General features: G+C 36.0%; 1 non-coding gene across 1 annotated transcript; it reads right to left on the reverse strand.

Moving 5' to 3' along the window:
- Positions 1-2,728: 2,728 nt before the first annotated feature.
- LOC132002297 (U6 spliceosomal RNA) lies at positions 2,729-2,835 on the reverse strand. Its single transcript, XR_009399799.1, has one exon. It is a non-coding gene; the product is annotated as a U6 spliceosomal RNA (small nuclear RNA).
- Positions 2,836-6,660: the final 3,825 nt, after the last annotated feature.

A 6,660-nucleotide genomic window follows, 5' to 3' on the forward strand; every position in this document is an offset into this window, starting at 1 on the left:
TTGGCTTTCTTTTTCAATATCCCTTTGGCTATTCGAGGTCTTTTCTGGTTCCATATAAATTTTAGAATTATTTGTTCCATTTCTTTGAAAAAGATGGATGGTACTTTGATAGGAATTGCATTAAATGTGTAGATTGCTTTAGGTAGCATAGACATTTTCACAATATTTATTCTTCCAATCCAGGAGCATGGAACATTTTTCCATTTCTTTGTGTCTTCCTCAATTTCTTTCATGAGTACTTTATAGTTTTCTGAGTATAGATTCTGTGCCTCTTTGGTTAGATTTATTCCTAGGTATCTTATGGTTTTGGGTGCAATTGTAAATGGGATTGACTCCTTAATTTCTCTTTCTTCTGTCTTGCTGCTGGTGTCGAGAAATGCAACTGATTTCTGTGCATTGATTTTATATCCTGACACTTTACTGAATTCCTGTATAAGTTCTAGCAGTTTTGGAGTGGAGTCTTTTGGGTTTTCCACATATAGTATCATATCATCTGCGAAGAGTGATAATTTGACTTCTTCTTTGCCGATTTGGATGCCTTTAATTTCTTTTTGTTGTCTGATTGCTGAGGCTAGGACCTCTAGTACTATGTTGAATAGCAGTGGTGATAATGGACATCCCTGCCGTGTTCCTGACCTTAGCGGAAAAACTTTCAGTTTTTCTCCATTGAGAATGATATTTGCGGTGGGTTTTTCATAGATGGCTTTGATGATATTGAGGTATGTGCCCTCTATCCCTACACTTTGAGAGTTTTGATCAGGAAGGGATGCTGTACTTTGTCAAATGCTTTTTCAGCATCTATGGAGAGTATCATATGGTTCTTGTTCTTTCTTTTATTGATGTATCACATTGACTGATTTGCGGATGTTGAACCAACCTTGCAGCCCTGGAATAAATCCCACTTGGTCGTGGTGAATAATCTTTTTAATGTACTGTTGAATCCTATTGGCTAGTATTTTGTTGAGTATTTTCGCATCTGTGTTCATCAAGGATATCGGTCTATAGCTCTCTTTTTTGGTGGGATCCTTGTCTGGTTTTGGGATCAAGGTGATGCTGGCCTCATAAAATGAGTTTGGAAGTTTTCCTTCCATTTCTATTTTTTGGAACAGTTTCAGGAGAATAGGAATTAGTTCTTCTTTAAATGTTTGGTATAATTCCCCCGGGAAGCCGTCTGGCCCTGGGCTTTTGTTTGTTTGGAGATTTTTAATGACTGTTTCAATCTCCTTACTGGTTATGGGTCTGTTCAGGCTTTCTATTTCTTCCTGGTTCAGTTGTGGTAGTTTATATGTTTCTAGGAATGCATCCATTTCTTCCAGATTGTCAAATTTATTGGCGTAGAGTTGCTCATAGTATGTTCTTATAATAGTTTGTATTTCTTTGGTGTTAGTTGTGATCTCTCCTCTTTCATTCATGATTTTATTTATTTGGGTCCTTTCTCTTTTCTTTTTGATAAGTCGGGCCAGGGGTTTCTCAATTTTATTAATTATTTCAAAGAACCAGCTCCTACTTTTGTTGATTTGTTCTATTGTTTTTTTGGTTTCTATTTCATTGATTTCTGCTCTGATCTTTATGATTTCTCTTCTCCTGCTCGGCTTATGGTTTCTTTCTTGTTCTTTCTCCAGCTCCTTTAGGTGTAGGTTTAGGTTGTGTACCTGAGACCTTTCTTGTTTCTTGAGAAAGGCTTGTACCGCTATATATTTTCCTCTCAGGACTGCCTTTGTCGTGTCCCACAGATTTTGAACCGTTGTATTTTCATTATCATTTGTTTCCATGATTTTTTTCAATTCTTCTTTAATTTCCCGGTTGACCCATTCATTCTTTAGAAGGATGCTGTTCAGTCTCCATGTATTTGGGTTCTTTTCAAACTTCCTTTTGTGGTTGAGTTCTAGCTTTAGAGCATTGTGGTCTGAAAATATGCAGGGAATGATCCCAATCTTTTGATACCGTTTGAGTCCTGATTTAGGACCGAGGATGTGATCTATTCTGGAGAGGTTCCATGTGCACTAGAGAAGAATGTGTATTCTGTTGCTTTGGGATGAAATGTTCTGAATATATCTGTGATGTCCATCTGGTCCAGTGTGTCTTTTAAGGCCTTTATTTCCTTGCTGATCTTTTGCTTGGATGATCTGTCCATTTCAGTGAGGGGAGTGTTAAAGTCCCCTACTATTATTGTATTATTGTTGATGTGTTTCTTTGATTTTGTTATTAATTGGTTGATATAGTTGGCTGCTCCCACTTTGGGGGAATAGATATTTAAAATTGTTAAATCTTCTTGTTGGACAGACACTTTGAGTATGGTATAGTGTCCTTCCTCATCTCTTATTATAGTCTTTTGCTTAAAATCTAATTGATCTGATATAAGGATTGCCACTCCTGCTTTCTTCTGATGTCCATTAGCATGGTAAATTCTTTTCCACCCCCTCACTTTAAATCTGGAGGTGTCTTTGGGCTTAAAATGAGTTTCTTGGAGGCAACATATAGATGGGTTTTGTTTTTTTATCCATTCTGATACCCTGTGTCTTTTGACAGGGGCATTTAGCCCATTAACATTCAGGGTAACTATTGAGAGATATGAATTTAGTGCCATTGTATTGCCTGTAAGTTGACTGTTACTGTATATGGTCTCTGTTCCTTTCTGATCTACCACTTGTAGGCTCTCTCTTTGCTTAGAGGACCCCTTTCAAGATTTCCTGTAGAGCTGGTTTGGTGTTTGCAAATTCTTTCAGTAAAAAATATGGAACGCTTCACAAATTTGCGTGTCATCCTTGTGCAGGGGCCATGCTAATCTTCTCTGTATCGTTCCAATTTTAGTATATGTGCTGCCGAAGTGAGCACTTTATTGTTGTTTTAATTTGTATGTCTTTGATGACTTGTGATGAGGAGCTTCTTTTCATATGTGTATTGGTTTTCTGTATATTTTCTTTGGTGAAGTGTCTGTTAAGGTCTTTGGTCCCTTTTTTTTAATTGGGCTGTTTCTTTTCTTTTGTTTTTGTTTGTTTGTTTATTTATTTATTTATTTATTTTGTTTGTTGTTGTTGTTGTTGTTGTTTTAGATTTATTCATTTATTTCAGGGGGCAGAATGAGGCAGACTCCCTACTGAGTGGGGATCCCAAGCAGAGCTCCGTCTCACAACACTGAGATCATAATGTGAGCCAAAATCAAGATACCAGCAATTAATTGACGGAGCCATCCAGGTGTCCTCAGGTTTGTATACTTATTGTTGAGTTTAAGACTACATTTTATATTTCATTTATATATAGGTAAATATACATAGTATGTATAAGCATACAGAAGCAGATCCATTTCTATTATTATTTTGAAGTTATATGTTAGCTCAATGAAGAATAAAAAAAAATAAAAGTTATTATTTTACCCTCACTTATTCTACCTTCAATATCCTTTATTGCTTTATGTAGACCTGAGGTTCTCATCTATATTTTTTTCCTTCTTTCTAAAAAACTTCTGTTTACATGTCTTGCAAATCTAGTCTTCTGGCAACAAATTCTCTCAATTTTGTCTGAGAAAGTTTTTATTTCTCCTTCAACTTGAAGAATAATTTTGCAGAGTGCAGAATTTTAGTGTTTTTTTTTCCTTCTAGACATTTTAAATATTTCATTGAATTCTTTTCTTGTTTGCATGGTTTTCTGAAGTCTGATAGAAATCTTATCTTTCTTCCTTTATTGATAAAGTGTTTTTCCCCCTTTTCTGTCTTTTTTAAATTTTTTAATCTCTGATTTTCTATAATTCGAAATTATAGGCCAGTTTTTCCCCCATTTATCCTGCTTGGTGTTCTCTGACCCTTTTGGATATGTGGTTTGGTTTTTGACATTAATTTATGGAAATTATCAATCATTACTCATTCAATTTTTCCCCCTCTTTCTTTCTCTCTTTCTTCCCCTCTAGTATTCCAATTTTACCTTTTGTATTTGTCCCATAGTCCTTAGATATTCTATTTTTTTTCCTTTTTTTCCAGTTTTGTTCTCTTTGTTCTTAGGTTTTGAGCATTTTGTTATATCTTCAAATTCAGAGACATTTCCCTCAGTTGTGTTCTGTCTACTAAGTCCATCAAAGGCATTCTTTATTTCTGGGTCTTTTTTTTTTTTTTTTTAATATCTAGAACTTTTTTTGTTTCTTTCTTAAAATCTCCATTTTTCTGATTACATTGCCTATCTTTCATGCCATCTACTTTATTCATTATAGCATATTAGATGTAGTTGTTTTAAATTTTCAGTCTCAAATCTAATATCCTTGACATATCTGCTTCTAATATTTGGTATGCCTATTCAGGTTTTGTCATTTTATCTTTTGGTATGCCTTATATATTTATTATTTTTAAAGATTTTATTTATTTATTTATTTGAGAGACAGAAAGCACGAGCTCAGTAGTAGGGGTACTGGCAGAGGGACTGGGAGAAACAGGCCCCCCACTGAGCAGAGAGTCAGAAATGGGACTGGATCCCAGGATCCTCCGATCATAAGCTAAGCTGAAGGTAGACACAACCTACTGAGCCACCCAGGTGTCCCTTACCTTATAATTTTTTTTCTTAATAGCGGGCCATGGTGTTTTGGGTCAAAGGAACTGCTGTAAAGAGGTCCTTGATACTATGGTGATAAGGGTTGGAGGGATGGGAAGCATTACATAGTCCTGTGATTAGGGATCAGTCTTTAAATGAGCTTGTGCCTCTGAACTGTGACCTTCACAAATGTTTCTGTTTTTTTCTCCCACCTAAGAGGGGATGGTCTTACTGGACCCATTTGGAATTAGCTATTTTATTTCCCCAACTCGGTTAGGCTCTGATAATACCTAGCAGAGTAGGTTCTGGTTAATTAGTTTCCTCTGAGGGCAGGCCTGGTTAAATAGAACATGGTGTTCTGGTGTATTTCAAAATGGTTCTTTATCTTCTCTGTGCCAGATGTTTCAGGGATTTTTCTCTGATATTTAACTGTGGGAACATGGCCAAGCTGCTGGAGATAAATCTCACAATAGGACGGTCTTTTGTGACTGGGTTTTTCTGGAGTTTTTAACTCCCACAGTTGTTTGCATTGGGCCTTTGGCAACGTATCATTTGAGATACGTAGCAGTTCAGATTTCATGACTGCTGCGCTGGTTTCCATGAAGCCTTCCATTCCCTTCTCAGATAGGCTGTGACCTCCTGTATTCACCTGTTTCTTCAATCTTGGGGGCAGCGGCTTGCCCTGGGTCCTCCCCTTTCTTAGAAATTCAAGAAGAGTTGGTTTTTCAGGTTTTTCTTGCTGTTAGGACATAGTGGTGATTTCTGAGTTCCTTGCATGTGGAACAGGAAATTGGTTTTAAAAGTTATATTTTTAAGAGATGCTAAATGTCTAAAACTCAGAACATATGCTTGCAACAGTGATGAAGTCCTCTATGACTATATTCTATTTTAGTGGTGCTTGTAAGGATACACTGATATATCAGTTTCACTAAAATTGCTGTTTTTATCATTTGTTAATGCATTTATTAATTTACTTATTTGCCAGAGTATAAGTATATATCATCAATGAAACCAGTGATTTGTATTCTGAACTGGTGTGTAATGTGGTTTAGAATTTTAACAGGTGACTAAAATAGTTTTAAATACTGGTAAAAATGGTACAAAACAAATTTGTAGATTTTTTTTTAATATTCTAGAAAATATGGATTTCTGAGGCATTTTTTTTTTTTTGGAGATTTTATCTTTTTGCTTACTTTTAGAGAGGGGGGAGCGGGAGGGAGAAGGAGGGAGAATTGAACCTGAACCTGACACGGGACTCAATCTCACAACAGGAGATCATGACCTGAGCTGAAACCAAGAGTTGGTGACTGAACAAACTGAGCCACCCAGGCGTCTCATTTTCCTGAGGCAATTTTACCCATTTTTGTGGGGAAATTGTACTGGGGCTTTGAATTGATACTGGTATCTTTCTTATGCTGCTGTTCAGCAAAGGGAGAGGTCCTTAAAGGTGATGTTGGTGTTTTGTTTTGTCTTCTTGTCTGATAATATGTTTATAACCATAGTTGAAGATTAAAAAAAAAAAACACAAACAAAACCCAAAAATGTGCATAGTCTTGGTTCAATATAAAGTTTAGCAAACTTATGAAATGTTGGGATATAAATTAAAAGAAAAGAAAAGAAAAGATGCATTCCTACAGTTACACTTATCAACTGGTATAATTTTCTGTAGTCCTATATGACATGCTAGTCACATATTTTCATAATATCCAGCTTTAATCAAAAAGTTTATGTCTTGGAGCACCGAGGTAGCTCTGTCGGTTAAGTGTCTGCCTTTGGCTCAGGTTATGATCCTGGAGTCCTGAGATCCAGCCCATCATCCAGACTTCTGGTCAGTGGGGAGTCTGCTTTTCTCTCTGCCCTTACACTGCTGGTACTCTCTTATCCCATTCCTGCTCGCTGGCTTTTGCTCTCTCAAATAAATAAATAAAATCTTTAAAAAAAAGTATATTTCTTAAAATTTTGAGAATCATTAAATTTAATATACTATTGCTATTAAAATATTTGCTTTTTTTCACTCTTTCTTTTTGTATTTCTTTTGTTCTGAATGGGAAAAAAATAACCATTTTTAAAAAGATTTTATTTATTTATTTGATGGAGGGAGACACAGTGAGAGAGGGAATACAAGCAGGGGGAATGGGAGAGGGA

The sequence above is a fragment of the Mustela nigripes genome, chromosome 14 (genome assembly GCF_022355385.1).
Source record: "Mustela nigripes isolate SB6536 chromosome 14, MUSNIG.SB6536, whole genome shotgun sequence".
In the NCBI taxonomy this organism is placed as follows: Eukaryota; Metazoa; Chordata; class Mammalia; order Carnivora; family Mustelidae; genus Mustela; species Mustela nigripes.